Source organism: Bubalus kerabau, chromosome 8 (genome assembly GCF_029407905.1).
Source record: "Bubalus kerabau isolate K-KA32 ecotype Philippines breed swamp buffalo chromosome 8, PCC_UOA_SB_1v2, whole genome shotgun sequence".
Classification (NCBI taxonomy): domain Eukaryota; kingdom Metazoa; phylum Chordata; class Mammalia; order Artiodactyla; family Bovidae; genus Bubalus; species Bubalus kerabau.
In genome coordinates, this window is record NC_073631.1 from 44,162,736 (window position 1) to 44,180,634 (window position 17,899).

At 36.7% G+C, this 17,899-nt stretch overlaps 1 long non-coding RNA gene and 1 pseudogene across 1 annotated transcript in view; one reads left to right on the forward strand and one right to left on the reverse strand.

The window, feature by feature from the left end:
• Window positions 1-384: 384 nt before the first annotated feature.
• The window catches only part of LOC129658537 (uncharacterized), a 41,972-nt gene continuing 24,457 nt past the window's right edge, over window positions 385-17,899 (reverse strand). The window contains exons 3-4 of the long non-coding RNA XR_008717395.1: window positions 16,644-16,745; window positions 385-548 (exon numbers count right to left, since the gene is read on the reverse strand). This is a non-coding gene — a long non-coding RNA (uncharacterized LOC129658537). The remainder of the gene's footprint in view (window positions 549-16,643; window positions 16,746-17,899) is intronic.
• On the forward strand, window positions 14,932-15,784 carry LOC129658536 (transcription factor BTF3-like; annotated as a pseudogene).

The window sequence follows — 17,899 nt, forward strand, 5'->3', positions numbered from 1 at the left end:
AAGAACATATCCTCACAGATGTGAAGAAATTGGAAATCCTGTACACTGTTGGTAGGAATGTAAAAACGGTACAGCCACTATGAGAAACAGCATGGAGCGCCATCAAAAAAAAAATTAAAACTATATAATTAGAAATTTTTAATTAAAAAAATTAAAATTATAGAACTATAATGTGATCCAGCAATTCCACTTATGGGTATACACCCAAAGAAAAGGAGGTCACTATCCACTATCTTGAAGAGATATCTGCACACCCATGTTCACTGCAGCAATTTTTACAATAGTCAAGATATGGAAGCAACAACCTAAATATCCATCAACAGAAGAAGGAATAAAGAATGTGTTGCGTGCGTGCTCAGTCACGTTCAACTCTTTGTGACTTCATGGACTGTAGCCTACCAGGATCCTCTGTCCATGAGATTTTCCAGGCAAGAAATACTGGAGTGGGTTGTCATTTTCTTCTCCAGGGGATCTTTCCAACACAGGGGTTTAACCCACATCCCCTGCATGGGCAGGCGGATTCTTTACCACTGCGCCCCATGGGAAGCCTGCAAAGAAAATGTCTGATTTGTACACACACAAACACACACACATACACACATATATACACACAATGGAATATTTATTTATCCCTGAAATTTATATATTTATTTATTATTTATCCCCAAAGAAGAAGGAAATCTTGCCATTTGTAACAACATGAATAAATCTGGAGGATATTATAATCAGTGAAATAAGCCAGTCACAGAAGGAAAAATGCTGCATGATTGCCCTTATATGAGATATCAAAAACAGTCAAATTCATAAAAGCAGAACACAGAATGTGGTTGCCAGAATCTGGGAGGAGGGGAACTCGGGAGTGGGTGTTCAAATGATACAAAGTTACACAAGGTGAACAAGATTTCCCGATCTAGCTGCTCTAAAACATAGTGCCTACCATTAGCACTGCTGTGTTGCACTTAAAATTATCAAGTGGATAGGTCTCATATTAGAGATTTTTTTTAAATGGGGATGAATTACAGCAGTTGAAATTCGTTGAGTTTCCAAGCTTATTTCAAAAAGACAGTGGGAAGCTCAGTAGTTCTTGGACGTTCCTTGCTTCAATGAGCAAGTGAGGAGTATCCCCCAAAGTGTAATATATTAATATTTTATGGGACACCTACTTAAATCTCTGGCAATTGTAATAATTATTAACAAATCATCACGATGTGTCTACAATGGACATGGTGGAGCTATTTTATCCCTTAAAAGGTGGTAAATAACATTTAGTCTCAGGAACAGCAATAAATTCATTATTGGTGCTAGCAATCTTCTGAAATTTTCAAATATTTTTATAATATAGAACTTTTGCTTATAATTCTGAATGAGATTTTCTAAAACCTGTGCTTAGGATAAACAGTTCTAAAGGATATCTGAGAAAATAGTGCTTTTTTGTAATCAATAAGTTAAAAATAACTATGCTCAAGAGACTCTACATGAGATCTAAAATATATTTTAGCATATTTAGAGTGCTATGTTTTCCCACGTGTGTGTGTGTGTGTGTGTGTTAGTTGCTCAGTCATGTCCAACTCTTTGTGATCCTATGGACTGTAGCCTGCCAGGCTCCTCTGTCCATGGAATTCTCCAGGCAAGAATACTGGAGTGGGTAGGCCCTCCCTTCTTCAGGGGATCTTCTCCAACAAGGGATTGAATCTGGGTCTCCTGCATTGCAGGCAGATTCTTTATCATCTGAGCTACCAATCTATTTATCTCAGAATTGCTCAAATTTACTTGTCACAGAGTCCTTTCAGGTTCCCACAACAATATTAATATCAAATGGAACTAGTTTCCATGGCACAAATTTTGGAAGTCTCTGATATATAAAGAGAGCATTATCCATTTTCCTACTAAATTTTATTACTGAATAATTGACTAGTTACCTGTCCAGAAGTGAAATATCAGGTACATAATAATTATCACCTTGTCACAATTCAGCTTCTACCTCTGATGATTCATCAGAAAGTTTTAGCTATGAATTCAAACATTATTATTAATTTTTGGTAAAAATCTATTATTTAATGTTAACTAAGAATTTACAATGTTTCTATAAAATATACATCTTGTAATTATAAATATGAAGTTGGTTTTTTAAAATAATTTTAGCATCAAAAAGGAAAGATTTGTCCTGGCTATTTCTTTCATGATTTATCCTAAATAGTCTAGTCTCTTGAAAATATAAGCAGAACTATCTCTGACATAAATCTCAACAATATATTTTTTGACCCATCTCCCAGAATAATAGAAATAAAAACAAAAATAAACAAATGGGATCTAATTAAACTGAAAGGTTTTTGCACAGCAAAGGAAACAATAATCAAAACAAAAAGAAAACCCATAGGTTGGAAGAAAATACTTGCAAATGATGTGACCAACAAGGATTAATCTCCAAAATTTACAAAGAGCTCATGTGGCTCAATATTCAAAAATAATCTAATCAAAAAATGGGTAGATGACCTAAATAGACATTTCTCCAAAGAAGACATACAAATGGCCAAGAGGCACATGAAAAGATGTTCAACACTGATAATTATTAGAGAAATGCAAATCAAAACTACAATAAGCTATCCCCTCACACCAGTTAGAATAGCCATCATCAAAAAATCCACAAACAATAAATGCTGGAGAGGCTGTGAAGAAAAGGGAACCCTCTATGCTGTTGGTGGGAATGTAAATTGGTAGAGCCTCTATGGAAAACAGTATGAAGGTTTCCTTAAGAAACTAAAAATGGAGCTGCCATATGACCCTACATTCCCACTCCTGGGCACATATCAGGAGAAATACATGGTCAGAAAGGATACATGAATCCCAGTGTTCACTGCAGCACTGTTTACAGTAGGCAAGATGTGGAAGCCACCCACATGCCCATTGACAGAGGAATGGATTAAGAAGATAAAGAAGTAGTAACAGAATACTACTCAGCCATTAAGAAGAATGAAATAATGCCAATTGTAGCAACGTGGATGGATCTGGAGATTGTCATACTAAGTGAAGTAAGTCAGACAGAGAAAGAAATATTTTATGCTATCACTTATATGCAAAATCTAACTTAGTTGCAGGGCAGGAACAAAGACGCAGATATAGATAATGGATTTGAGACACAGTGAGGGGAGGAGAGGGTGGGGCAAAGTGAAAGAGCAGCATTGACATATATGCACCATACACAATAACACGTGTAAAACGGATAGCTGGGGGGAAGCGACTGTGCAGCACAGGGAATTCGGCACTCCATGATGGCCTAGAGGGCTAGGAAAGGGCAGGGTGGGAGGGAGGCTCGCGAGGGAGGGCCTATATGTATACTTATGGCTGATTCATGCTGTTATACAGCAGAAACCAATACAACATTGTAAAACATCCTCCAGTTAAAATAAATTAAAAAAAAGAAATGAATTTATTAAGAAAACAGAGACTCACAGACTTAGAGAACAAACTTTTGGTTATGGGGGAGAAGGAAAGGATGGGGAGAAAGCATAGTTAGAGAGTTTGGGAATGACATGTACACTTTGCTATATTGAGGGTGGATAACCAGCAAGGACCTAATGTATAGCACAGGGAACTCTGCTCAATATAATGTGGCAGCTTGGATGGGAGGGGAGTTCGGTAGAGAATGGATACATGTATATATATGGCTGAGTCCTTTTGCAGTCCACCTGAAACCAACCCAACATTGTTGTCTATACTCCAATATAAATTGAAAAGTTAAAAAAATAATTTAGCCTCTCTTTCATTGCTTTTGCATGTAGGAAAGCACTTAACATTTCTGTTAACTATTAATGAAACTGTGTTCCTCTACTAAATTCTTTTCTTCATCATCCTTCATTTCTATTTCTTTTCCAATCCTCTTATTTCTTATAAGGAGTGATGAGCAGGATTCAGGTTTTTCAAGTGTAGAAGTATATGTTTGTACATGGGTGGAAATATATATATATTTTTTCCTTTCCAAAGTCCCAACTATATCCCAGCTGTCATGCTTCATTGAAAGTTTAACATAATATTCTCAGTCAATCTCTGATTCATTTCCTGGGCTCTAACAGAAAGCTCAAATTCCATTACACTGGAATTAAGGTTTGGATATTTTTTCTTGGATGAATTATATGCTATTACATACACTAAATTTCATTATATTTTCAAAATGTTAAGTCTACTAGCAATTTTAATTCACAAGAGAAATAAGAAAGAGTCTTTCAAGTATGTCTTTTAGTATCCCATTAGGCATGAACATTATATTTTTTAATATTTCAGAAACTACTAATTCTCTTTGGAAAATGTTCACATTTCAGTTTACCAACAATCTTTTATTTAGTAATTAAAGAAGTATGATATAGAACTCTCTTGCTTCTAATTTCTTATATAACATTCTTATAAATTTATGCACATATTTTATACAAAGTTTTAACTTGATATGAGAATATGTTAAATTTATTGATTTGTTGTTGATATTGTTCTCACATCTTAAATTCTTAGCACAGTTATATTCAGCCTAGAATTTTTTCTTAGTAATTAAACCACTTTCAAATTTGTTTTAATTCTTCTGGTTGAATATAAAAAGTCTGTAATCATTTAACCTTATCCCTATTTTAACAAATTCACCAATAGAATGTCCCAGTATCTGCAACACATGAGCAAAAAGAAAAAAAAAAATGTATGGGCTCAGGTCTTTATGCTCATGGCTGAGCAACAGGACTTTGGGATGACTTGTAATCAGTGACGGAAGATGCCAGATGTGCCATTAGTCTAGCAGCCACTGTTAATGACAGAGGCGGGTGTTGGTATTTATCAACTGAGGCTTTCTAACTGCCAGTCTCATGAGTCAGAGTAAATCCGCACCTGTTCAGGAAATACGCAGAGAATCACAGAGCTAGGAACATGTTCACGTTCGAGGTCTCAAGTGACTATGTGGCAAGCTTACTTCATTTGCATTTTAGCAGCATGCATTTCTCTGGGAGATATATATGCTAAGAAAGGTGATGAAGGAATAGAGGTTTTTGAAAGGAACTCATCAAGGTAACCAGGAAGGTTATTGTGAATGCTTCTGTAAATTGCTTCTTTACAATGGCTCTTTACTCAGAAGGATCTGAATAGGTGGACACTGCTGTTGTCTGCCTCCTAAATAAATCATTATATATCTGAAAAGAAATGCATTCACTTTTTTTTGCTTTTACTGGAAACAAAAAACTTTCAGGCAAATATTAAGATTTAAAAGCTACATCAGAGTAAAATAACGACTGCAGTCTCTCCAATTCTTCATGATTATTTTATCCAATTTGATATACTCTTCACAAGAAGAGTATATCTTTGCTACCTTGGGGACATGTTCAGGCAGCTACATGGTATTACAGTAGTATGCCTCAGGCCACGAGTATCCTGAATTTAGTTTGAGCATTAAGGACAAGTCAAAAGTCATGGAAAGAAATGTTGTAGAAAATATACAATAAAAATAGTTGCAAGACTGAAAGCATAACAAAAATACATGGGAACATCTGTTAAATTGCAACTTCAAATTACAACTTCGAAACAGAAAACTAACAGAGAGGGTTTAAAGCATGGTAAAGTGATTCTTTAAGGTCCTTGCTCCATTGTTATATTGGAAACACATTGGAAATCTCTGAGGGACTTACTGATAGTACAGATGCCTGTATTCATGTAAGACTTACTGAATCACAATCTGACAACCCAGGGGCCCAGGAACATGTATTATCACAAGTCCCATAGACAGTTTTTATGCTTATTAAGGTTATGAGACAATAATACAGGGTAGTTGGAAAGGATATTTTGAGAGTACATATTAAAAAGGAATCATTGATTTTTTTAAAATTTTATTTTATTTTTAAACTTTACATAATTGTATTAGTTATGCCAAATATCAAAATGAATTAGAAATCATCTGCATAGTTTATATAAACTTTTCTGTCATCTCTGTCCAACATAAGAATATGAAAAAGTAACAAAAGATGTTTAATTCTGTTTTGTTTCGTTTTTAAATACATACTGGGTTCACTCAATCCAATGATCAGGGTTGGGAGTGAGTGGAAAGGCTATGCTTTATTCACATTAGGCCCAGTGAGAGAAGATGAACTTTATTCTGAGCTCTAAATCCTCAGCTTTAAGAATGAGAAATTAGCAGAAAGTGGACAGAGGTTCTACTACTTTCTGTTCAGTTCAGTTCAGTAGCTCAGTTGTGTCTGACGCTTTGTGACCCCATGAACAGCAGCACGTCAGGCCTCCCTGTTCATCACCAGCTCCCGGAGTTCACTCAAACTCAAGTCCATTGAGTTGGTGATGCCATCCAACCATCTCATCCTCTGTTGTCCCCTTCTCCTCCTGCCCTCAATCCCTCCCAGCATCAGGGTATTTTCAAATAAGTCAGCTCCTCACATCAAGTGGCCAAAGTACTGGAGTTTCAGCTTCAGCATCAGTCCTTCCAATGAACACCCAGGACTGATCTCCTTTAGGATGGACTGGCTGAATCTTCTTGCAGTCCAAGGGACTCTCAAGAGTCTTCTCCAGCACCACAGTTCAAAAGCATCAATTCTTCAGCATTCAGCTTTCTTTATAGTCCAACTCTCACATCAATAGATGACTACTGGAAAAACCACAGCCTTGACTATATGGACCTTGTTGGCAAAATAATGTCTCTGCTTTTTAATATGCTGTCTAGGTTGGTCACAACTTTCCTTCCAAGGAGTAAGCATCTTTTAATTTCATGGCTGCAATCACCATCTGCAGTGATTTTGGAGCCCAAAAAATAAAGTCAGCCATTGTTTCCACTGTTTCCCCATCCATTTGCCATGAAGTGACAGGACCAGATGCCATGATCTTCGTTTTCTGAATGTTGAGCTTTAAGCCAACTTTTTCACTCCCCACTTTCACTTTAAACAAGAGGCTTTTTAGTTCTTCTTCACTTTCTGCCATAAGGGTGGTCTCATTTACATATCTGAGGTTATTGATATTTCTCCCGGCAATCTTAATTCCAGCTTGTGCTTCTTCCAGCCCAGCATTTCTCATGATGTACTCTGCATATAAGTTAAATAAGCAGGGTGACAATATACAGCCTTGACATACTCCTTTTCCTATTTGGAACCAGTCTGTTGTTTTATGTCCAGTTCTAACTGTTGCTTCCTGATCTGCATACAGGTTTCTCAAGAGGCAGGTCAGGTGGTCTGGTATTCCCATCTCTTAAAGAATTTTCCACAGTTTATTGTGATCCACAAAGTCAAAGGCTTTGGCATAGTCAATAAAGCAGAAATAGATGTTTTTCTTGAACTCGCTTGCTTTTTCAATAATCCAGCAGGTGTTGGCAATTTGATCTCTGGCTCCTCTGCCTTTTCTAAAACCAGCTTGAACATTTGGGAGTTCATGGTTCACATATTGCTGAAGCCTGGCTTGGAGAATTTTGACCATTACTTTACTAGCGTGTGAGTTGAGTGCAATTGTGCGGTAGTTTGAGCATTCTTTGGTATTGCCTTTCTTTGGGATTGGAATGAAAACTGACCTTTTGTAGTCCTGTGGCCACTGCTGAGTGTTCCAAATTTGCTACCACTTTACTTTATCCATTTGTCTGCTAATTAATCTTTTAATTAGGCTCAACTTAGGTCAACAATTCCTATTGTACATAGAAAAATTCTAAGGTCCTTAAGAATAATTCTTCTGCAAACTTTACAAAATAAAAAGGGAAAAAAGCTAATGGTTCATATTCCAAATACATCACAACATTTTGGGGATTTGAAATATGTTATTATCAAAACTGTACCTTTTCTACTGTTTGTGTTAGTTTTATTATCAATACAGTGATTGACAACTTTGGTTATACAGTGGCCCATATTAGAACTCTTAGAATCACCTTTATTTCCTCTCTTCTCATTCCCTCATAATCAACCAACTAGTTGCCCAATTTAGGAAATTTCACACATACTTCATACGTCTTTGATCTGTCACCTCCTCTAAGTTCTACTACTACTGCCTTGGGAGCTGAAGGCAGCAATGCCCTTTACTTGATTGCTGTTGTTTTTTGTTCAATCACTCAGTGGTATACGACTCTTTGTGACCCCCATGGACTGCAGCATGCCAGGCTTCCCTGTTCTTCACCATTTTCCAGAACTTGCTCAAAATCACCTCCACTGAGTCAGTCATGCCATCCAACCATCTCATCTTCTGTCATCCCCTTCTCCTCCTGTCCTCAATCTTTCCCAATATCAGAGTCTTTTCCAATGAGTCAGTTTTTCGCATTAGGTGGCCAAAGTATTAGAGCTTCAGCTTCAGAATCAGTTCTTCCAATGATTATTCAGGATTGATTTCCTTTAGTATGGACTGGTTGAATTTCCTTGGTGTCTAAGGGACTCCCAAGAGTCTCCTCCAGCACCACAATTCAAAGGCATCAATTCTTTAGTGCTCAGCCTTCTTTATGATGCAAATCTCACATCTGTATATAACTACTGGAAAAACCATAACTTTGACTATACGGGCCTTTGTAGGCAGTGATGTCTCTGCTTTTTAATACTGGAGCATTATTTTAAATGTTTTCTCATTCTTCATTCTGGACATCTTCTAGCAAATTCTGTAAACTGATATTCAAGATACTCTTCTAAATGAAGGACTGAAGATGTTGCTTACCTATAGAAAAACACTCCCTGGCTCTTACCTTCATTTAAGATCATGTCCAGAACTTCTTAGTATGGTATGTCTTTCCACAACCTGCCTTAGCATATATTTTCAGTACTTCTAAATATGCCAGAAAATTTGGAAAACTTAGCAGGGGCCACAGGACTGGAAAAGGTCAGTTTTCTTTCCAATCCCAAAGAAAGGCAATACCAAAGAATGCTCAAACTACCGCACAATTGCACTCATCTCACACGCTAGTAAAGTAATGCTCAAAATTCTCCAAGCCAAGCTTCAGCAGTATGTGAACCGTGAACTTCCAGATGTGAACAGCTGGTTTTAGAAAAGGCAGAGGAACCAGAGATCAAATTGCCAACATCTGCTGGATCATTGAAAAAGCAAGAGAGTTCCAGAAAAACTTCTATTTTTGCTTTATTGACTATGCCAAAGCCTTTGACTGTGTGGATCACAATAAACTGTGGAAAATTCTAAAAGAGATGGGAATACCAGACCACCTGACCTGCCTCTTGAGAAACCTGTATGCAAATCAGGAAGCAACAGTTAGAACTGGACATGGAACAACAGACTGGTTCCAAATAGGAAAAGGAGTATGTCAAGGCTGTATATTGTCACCCTGCTTATTTAACTTATATGCAGAGTACATCATGAGAAACGCCGGGCTGGAAGAAGCACAAACTGGAATCAAGATTGCCGGGAGAAATATCAATAACCTCAGATATGCAGATGACACCACCCTTATGGCAGAAAGTAAAGAGGAACTAAAAAACCTCTTGATGAAAGTGAAAGAGGAGAGTGAAAAAGTTGGCTTAAAGCTCAATATTCAGAAAGCTAAGATCGTGGCATCTGGTCCCATCACTTCATGGCAGATAGATGAGGAAACAGTGGAAGCAGTGTCAGACTTTACTTTTTTGGGCTCTGAAATCACTGCAGATGGTGATTGCAGCCATGAAATTAAAAGACTCTTACTCCTTGGAAGGAAAGTTGTGACCAACCTAGATAGCATATTCAAAAGCAGAGACATGACTTTGCCAACAAAGGTTCGTCTAGTCAAGGCTATGGTTTTTCCAGTGGTCATGTATGAATGTGAGAGTTGGACTGTGAAGAAAGCTGAACACCAAAGAATTATGCTTTTGAACTGTGGTGTTGAAGAAGACTCTTGAGAGTCCCTTGGACTGCAAAGGAGATCCAACCAGTCCATCCTAAAGGAGATCAGTCCTGGGTGTTCATTGGAAGGACTGATGTTGAAGCTGAAACTCCAATACTTTGGCCACCTCATGAGAAGAGTTGACTCACTGGAAAAGACCCTGATGCTGGGAGGGATTGGGGGCAGGACGAGAAGGGGAGGACAGAGGATGAGATGGCTGGATGGCATCACCGACTTGATGGACATGAGTTTGAGTGAACTCTGGGAGTTGGTGATGGACAGGGAGGCCTGGCATGCTGCAATTCATGGGGTTGCAAGGAGTCAGACATGACTGAGTGACTAAACTGAACTGAACTGAAATATACCAGAGGAATAGAGGAATATACCTCTATTCCACAAAAAGTTGAAATGTACTGTATTGTAACCTAAAGAAACTCCTGTAGTTTTCCAAACAAAGATGGTATATCAGGCTTTTTGCCACAGGGGTCCTCATAGTACTTGGGAGAAACTGACCCTGCTGGTCAGTTGTCAAACAATGGAGCTATAATTTTCTCCAGCAGAAAGAATTTTATTTCTTGGTGTTTTCCCATTCAACATCTGTATTAACAGGAACACTAAGAAATAAATTGAGGTCACAGGGAACTAGAAGATAAGCATTTAGATGACAAAATATTGATTTTTTTCAAGGCAAAAGTGCTTTTATAAAAAAGTAAATAAAACTCTATGTGGATAATTTACAAATGAAATATGTGAAATTGGCTTTTTTTAAACCATATATTGATTTGATGTTTATAAACACTTTTGCTTGGCAATACAGTGTGATCTCTGCTTGATCTTCATGAACTACAAAAGGACATAACTACCCAATTAAATTTAAGTGAAACATTATTTATGTCAGATTAGCAATTATGAGAGGAGCTTCTTTGTTAAGTTTGAATGCAACATTTGCTAAAATGGAAGTACTTTATATCACATTAAGTTTATTAATTTTATTTGTGTCTGATGAGAATTATGAGAAAAGCTTTGCTTATATAAAGACACACCTGTACATTACAGTACTTAAATGGAAGCAATGTAAAACATAGTTGACATTTATGTAGTACTTGCTATATACCAGATCCTGTGTCTTTGATAATTGTCATTTGATCAAACTTGGTGAGTTACTGTCTTTATTTATATAAAATCTATAATTTATGACTCTTAGAAATACATATTTTACATTTCTCTAGAAAGTAAAAGATAAAAACTTAAAACATAATATTTTAGGGACTTCCCAGGTGGTCCAGTGGCTAAGACTGCAAGCTCCCAATGCAGGGCGCCTGAGTTGGATTCCTGGTTGGGGAACTAAGATCCTACATGTGCAACTAAGACCCAATAAATAAATATGTTTAAAAAAAAAAAAGAAAGAAAATTTAAGGTACTCCAAAAAAAATTTTTTAAAAAATAGATAAAATATTTTAGAAACTAGTTCTGCAAGTTACAGATTGGGAGGAAATCTTTACAAAACACAAATCTAATAAAGACTATTACTCAAAATACACAAAGTGGTTGCAGAGGTTGGAGTGTGAGGAGAGATGAAGAGGGAGGGCACAGTGGATTTTTAGGACAGTGAAAATACTCTGCATGACACTGTAATGATGGATGCATGTCACTATGAAAAGTGAAAGTGTTAGTCACTCAGTAATGCACAACTCTTTTGTGACCCCACGGATTGTAGCCCACCAGGCTCCTCTGTCCATGGAATTCTCCAGGCAAGAATTCTGGAGTGGGTAGCCATTCCCTTCTCTAGGGGATCTTCCTGATCCAGGGATCAAACACAGGTCTCAGGCATTGCAAGCGGATTCTTTACTGTCTGAGCCACTAGGGAAGCCCACATGTCACTATATGTTTCTTCAAACTCACAGAACACAAGATAACAAAAAACATAATATAAGCGAATTGTAACATATCAACACTGGCTCATCGGTTGTAGCATTGTACCAACTAGTGAAAGATGCCAATAGTAGAGGGGCCTCCATGTGTTGGGGCCAGAGTAATATGGGAACTCTGTAATTTTTGCTTAATTTTTCAGTAAACCGAAAATTGTTGTAAAAAATAAAGGTTATTAACTAACAAAATTAGTCCCAAGGCTAGTAACAAAAGAGATATAATACTTTAACACTTTTATACACTTAATTTTTCTGTTCTGCTTCTTAGTTAACTGAGTGAATTAGATAATAAATTTCTCCTAAGCAACATAAGCCCATTTCATTACTGTCCACTGCACATTCTTAGCTGCTTGAGAGCCATCTCTTACTGGTCCATCTAACTTGGGGTTAATCCTCTGCTTGCTTCATTTAAGTGCCCCAGAGGCCAACAGATATAAGGGTGACAGCAAAGTACTAGAACTTGGCAGCTTTCAATATTCATTTCAAAAGTATACTAAATACTCCTCTCGAGTGTTATAATACTACCCTTCAGATGCCTCACTGAAGATTCTTTGGAGCTGATTCTAAGAACAGTCTCTGGGAGGAGGAAGAAGCACCTGGCTGGAAATGCTCTCATGGGGAGTATCATGACAGTAGCCCCGCGTCCCTGTGGGGCTTTATTAGGAAGGCCTGCCGATGTATTGGCATTCGCTCTTCAGGCAGTTATATGGTGATGTTCACATGCTTAATGTGAAGTGCGATAGAATAATTGGTGTTACTAGAGCTAAGCTATGAAAACAAAGAAGGTTTGGTAAACATATTTTTAAAAAATTGAAGCCAGATTAATTTCTAAATTGTTTGATTCTGAGATGAATTTTTTATATTCATGATAACATTATTAGAATTGCAACTAATGTAAATGTTTAAGGAATTACTAGATCAAACATACTTTTAAATTAATTAATAATATAATGCACAAACATTTACCTGAATATTTTGGTTCAAAACACACACTAAAAGAGTTTTAGACTGAGGTTTTACAATTTAAGGATATATTAATATATTTCTAGGGTTATAGGCTGTTTGATTTAACTAGGAAGTACAATTTTTGTTATGATAGGCACTGAAATTTCAAACTGAATTTAATGTGTTGAGGGCAATTCTCAAATATGTACAGTGGCAATAAATATTCCATTAGGATAATTATGAGTAAATGAGAATTTTTTGAGCTATTATCAAGGGCAGGATTTTAATATCAAGATTTTAAGTATAAATGAAATGAAATGAATGAAAAATGCCTCAGCTCCTGGTCTCATGGACCTCTCTACTGGGCCACCTGAACGTCCCTGTGACATGGCCAACTGGCCTCCATCAGAACAAGTAACTGAAAGCAAAAGAGAAACCTCTGACACAGCATATCATCACTTCTAACATAGTCTAGTAGGTATATAGACTGACCCTGGTACAAGTTGTGAGGGAAACACAGGCGGCGTGAATTCCAGAAGGCAAGGATCATTGTGGGTCATCTTGGAGGCTGGCTACCACATGACTAAATGGTTTGCATTTGAAATAATTGTGCAGTCTTTGGAATAAACTATAGCTAATCCAGCGGTTAGTGATAGCTGAAAGCACATGGCACTCGGTGTACATAATGACACTCTATTTCACACTTTACAATAATATAGACTTACGGACATAGTGAGAAGGGGAGAGAGGGTGAGATGCCTGTTGTGAGTGACTTGGAAACTTACATTACCATATGTAAAATAGATAGCCAATGGGAATTTGCTGTATGTCTCAGGAAACTCAAACAGGGGCTCTGTATCAACCTAGAGGGGTGGAATGGGGAGGAAGATTGGAGGGAGGTTTGAAAGGGAGGGGACATATGCATACCTATGGCTGATTCATGTTGAGGTTTGACAGAAAACAACAAAATTCTGTAAAGTAATTATACTTCAATTAAAAAATAAATAATTAAAAATAATAATAATATAGTAAACCTTGAAGATGAAAAACTAAATACAGTTTGTAAATTTAAAGTAATCTCCTTGGATTTATAGGGGCTTCCTTCATAGCTCAGTTGGTAAAGAATCCGTGTGCAATACAGGAGACCCTGGTTCGATTCCTGGGTCGGGAAGATCCACTGGAGAAGGGATAGGCTACCCACTCTAGTATTCCTGGGCTTCCTTTGTGGCTCAGCTGGTAAAGAATCCACCTGCAATGTGGAGACCTGGGTTCGATCCCTGGGTTGGGAAGATATGTTGGAGAAGGGAAAGGCTACCCACTCCAGTATTCTGGCCTGGAGAATTCCATGGACTACATAGTCCATGGGGTCGCAAAGAGTCGGACACGACTGAGCGACTTTCACTCACTCACTCACTCACTCCTTGTACTTTTACATAGTATTGACAATGCTGGTATTTATTAAAGGATACACTTTTCATTAGGAAATTAGTTGAGAACATCAACTCACTTCATGTACCATAGAGCTCTCAGAAGACTGTGTATTTAAATTGTTGTTAATCTACACTATGTAGAAGTTTAGAGGTGACAGGCTTCAATTAATGTCCTTCTATGATTCTTCCACTTCGGTTCTGAAGTTTCTAATTTCACCTCAAAATTATCCTCAATCACAGAAAGGAGAAACTCTAATTACAGATAGATAGATTTTCTGCCAGGCTCATTCAGCAGAATGTTTTACATACTTAAGAGCAAACTGACTTTGCCCAAAGAAAGAAAGGAAGTCTTAATTATCACCTTTTAAAAAACAATACTGAGATATTAAAGGGTTGTGGAAGAAGGCATTATGAGTATAAAATTTATTTTGATTTCTGGGGTGATATATTTCACGACAGAGCCCACTTACTATCATTTAAACTCTTCCTTTAAGTCATTATTGAAATTTACTTTCAAAATCGTATTTGACGGTAGAACCTGTAACATTTTACACAAGCAATCTATTTCATATTCACTCATTTATGACTCAAACCACTGGCCCTCCAGACCAAATTGCTTAACTGCACTCTTCACCAGTTCAACACCAAAGTCTAGTTGAAATTTGAGTCTCTGAACACATTTAAACACTTAGTGATTTCAGAATTATATTTATTCCCTGTCCTTACACTCATATTGATTTGGTAAAACATATCATGTTTATAACTAAAACAAAAAGATGAATGTCCCATAGAGTTTTGGGGAGATTCAAGAAATATAAGTGTAAAGTTGCTCTAGCTGCCATCTTTCGTCCCTGCCTGTGTGCGCCTAACCTCAGCTGGTCTGCCCGAGACCACCTGAGCGCCAACCCTAGTCCCCCGCGCGGCCCCATTTCTGCTCCAACAAGATGAAAGAAACTATCATGAACCAGGAGAAACTCGCCAAACTGCAGGCACAAGTGCGCATTGGTGGGAAAGGAACTGCTCGCAGAAAGAAGGTGGTTCATAGAACAGCCACAGCAGATGACAAAAAACTTCAGTTCTCTTTAAAGAAGTTAGGGGTAAACAATATCTCTGGTATTGAAGAGGTGAATATGTTCACAAATCAAGGAACAGTGATCCACTTTAACAACCCTAAAGTTCAGGCATCTCTGGGAGCAAGCATTTCACCATTACGGGCCACGCTGAGACAAAGCAACTGACAGAAATGCTCCCCAGCATCTTAAACCAGCTTGGTGCCGATAGTCTGACCAGTTTAAGCAGACTGGCTGAAGCTCTGCCCAAACAATCTGTGGATGGAAAAGCACCACTTGCCACTGGAGAAGAGGAGGATGATAAAGTTCCAGATCTTGTGGAGAATTTTGATGAGGCTTCCAAGAATGAAGCAAACTGAATTGAGTTAACTTTTGAAGAAGATAAATCTTGAAGAAGTTACTGGGAGCTGCTATTTTATATTATGACTGCTTTTTAAAATTTTGTTTATGGATCTGATAAAATCTAGATCTCTAATATTTTTAAGCCTAAGCCCCTGGACACTGCAGCTCTTTTCAGTTTTTGCTTATATACAATTCATTCTTTGCAGCTAATGAAGCTGAAGAAGCCTAAGAATAAAGTTTGAGACAAAGATAAATAAAATTCTTTGCCTAGTATATGGTTTTATTTTTTATTTCATTGATACCAATTTGTACACAGAAGGCAAAATTGTTTATAGAAAGCTAATCATGGCATGTAATATGACTGATAATCATGAATGGAATCTGATTAAAGATTTAAATGACAGTAAAAGGAAAAAAAAAGAAATATAAGTGTAAAGTTAAGAAGAACAAATGTTTAGTAAATATTATTCTTATATATTTTAATTACAAATTAAAAGATTTTAATTACAAATCTCTGCTATACTATACTAGTCTCTATACTAATTGAGTACATGCAAAAAGCATTGTGTAAAAACTGCAAAAATGTGAAAATGAGGCATTAACTTAACTACAATATTTAAACAACAGGGGAAAAAAACCACTTTGGAGGAGCTGGGTGAAAGTAGAGATTAGAAAGGGAAGTGGCAAATAACTGATCATGAAACAGAGAGAGAAATATAAGAACACTGTGGAACCCAGGAAGGAATCTGAGGTATGAAGAAAGTGGAATTCAGTCACTATGCAGTTGTAAGGCTTCTGTAGCAAAATGAATAATTACTCCCACTTTGAATGATCAGCTTTGCATTTTAACTTTTACTCCTATCATAAAATCTAGCTGACTCACTCAGTGCATGTGTGGTGTGTTTTCTCACAGGACAAGCCACAGGACACACTTATCTGTCCCCAAATTCCACTACACCAATTGTCCTGTCCTTTTAAACACATACCTATATGTTCTGTAGAAATTCACAAAGGCACAGTTTCTGTTCCCTAGATTATAAATTTGCTCCGAAAAGAAGCTTTATTTTAATTTATGGTATTCAATCAATATTTCCCTCTAGGTTATCAGTCAAAACATAAAGAAGTTACTCACTCAGTTGTGTCCAACTCTTTGTGACCCCGTGGACTGTAGCCCACCAGGTTCTTCTGTCCATGGAGTTCTCCAGGAAAGAATACTGAAGTGGGTTGCCATTACCTTCTCCATCAAAACAATAGAACACAAAGTTAAATTTTAATTTCAGATAAGCAACAAATACTTTTTAATATAAGTATATCGCATAAACTATATTTTTTGTTTATCTGAAATTCAAATTTAAATGGCATCTTGTATTTTTATTCCATGCTATATATATATATATATAGAGAGAGAGAGAGAGAGAGAGAGAGAGAGTTGGTTTTGTTTTTTTTTTGGAGGGAATGACAGTAACTTGCTGTTATTGATTTACCAAATGGTCCAGAACAATAGCATTTAAAAAGTGCCTACAGTGAATCAGTCACTGGTTTCTGTAAAGAAGATAAGGGACAAAAAAAAAAAAAAAAAAATACTAGAGGGACAAAGCAAGTGAAAATATTATTCTGTCTTTCTCTTATATAATTCAAAACTATCACTAAGCTATAAGACTTTAGGGAATCCAGTAAAATTCTGATTTTCAATATATTGACTACAGTGTTTTAAAATGAACCATCAAATGTCATTTTTGCATAAATATTTTTTTCTTTCTTATTTTTTTCCCTATCCCACATTTGTAGGAGCTCTAAAGTTGAGCCTGCTCTGATTATACAGTAATTCATTACTGCACACAGAATAGAGTAAGATATCAATGATTTTATGATGAATGAATAAAGGAAAGAATGAACAAAGATGGGATCTAGTAGAGGAAATAGTGATACAATATCTTGTTAAGATACAAGAGAGAATGTAAATTCTGAACTATAGATACAAATGAAATGCATGGAGACCAACGGGATTTCATAATGCACGAGTATATTAAGAGGAACAGGAAAATTTTTGACAGGAGACCATGGGACAGGAAACACAGGATGACTATGAGCTCTTGTACTAGACTATTAGATTATTAACATAGGATTGCATTTTCATGTTTTGGTTTCAGTATCTAAAACAGTGTTTGGTGCATTTTTAGTAATAAAAATCTATTTAGAAAGTACAAAAAGAGAAAAGAAGGAAGGAAAGAATGAAGGGAGAAAGGAATGGAAGAAAAAAAGAAGGAAGAATATAAATAGTAATTGTTGGGGACGTGTAGAGATAGGAAACTGTATTAAAAGTGTAGAGCAAAGAATAGGGTATATTGAAAAAAATATAAAAATAGAAATGAAATTGGGTCAAGAATA